This window comes from Anarrhichthys ocellatus, unplaced genomic scaffold (genome assembly GCF_004355925.1).
Source record: "Anarrhichthys ocellatus isolate YVR2014 unplaced genomic scaffold, GSC_Weel_1.0 scaffold8, whole genome shotgun sequence".
Lineage (NCBI taxonomy): Eukaryota > Metazoa > Chordata > Actinopteri > Perciformes > Anarhichadidae > Anarrhichthys > Anarrhichthys ocellatus.
In genome coordinates this window covers 8,802,452-8,803,446 of record NW_022280038.1, presented here as the reverse complement: position 1 = coordinate 8,803,446, position 995 = coordinate 8,802,452, and positions in this window count along the sequence as shown.

Below are 995 nucleotides of genomic sequence, written 5' to 3'. Positions count from 1 at the left end.
GGGGGGATCGTGACCGACTGGGAGACGCTTCCACGAATGAGAAAAAGGGCTGGACGGGCCCAATGAAAGCGGAGCGAGGGTGGGGCCCCCCTTTGCTTCGGCAGCTGGAGGTTCGGAGACAAATTAACCCTTTGCAAATAAAAGGAAACTTTACTGTTAATGAAACATAGAGGCGCTGATCGCTTTCAACGACTGTTTTTTTTTCTCCTTCAGTGTAAAAACGATCCACGTGGGGGAAACCGCACATCAGATAACGATGCTTTTTTGTTTTTTTCCCATATTGTTGGTTATGTTTGGTTTAATGTCGCACTGGTGTCCATAGTGGATGTTTGAATGGGGGGGGGGGGTCTGTCAGGCGCTTTGGCCTCCTGCTTAGGTGCTCTTTTCCCCCCTTTTGCATCGCTATTGGTGGACGACGAGGAGGACGTCCCGTCCAATGAGAACCGCGCGGCCATCCCTCCGCTGCGCGTTGAAGCCCGTATAACAGCAACGCGATGCCGCCTCTCTCCTCACCGCCGCTCTTTTTAACAACAAGGCTGCGCTGCTGCAAAGCAACGCCGAGCCTCCCCGGCGGATTTCTTTCGGTCGCTACTATCTTATGGCAGACGATTAAACAAACAAAAAAAACCTACGAACGCCTTCGTGCACGAACGCCCCTCATGCACACACAGCGTGTTGTAGTGTTTCATCTGGAGACACTTTTTTTGAGGACGAAGACTCCCCCCCCCCCATCCTCTCGAGGTGAGCCGTAGACTCGGAGTGGCATGTTGTCCGTCACGAATCTTTTTGCGGTCTGGGCTTGCTGTGCATACATGACTCTGGGAAGCCCTTACCCCAAAAAGCATTCGTGGAGGATCTGAACGTCGCTCGTTCACGTTGTGAGTGACCGAGAAGTGAAACTGCTGCCGCTGCTGTCAGAGACTATGGGCTCGGTTGTTCTAACACCGAGGTCTGGACTCACTAAAGTCTACATCCTACAAGTGTGACACCCCCCC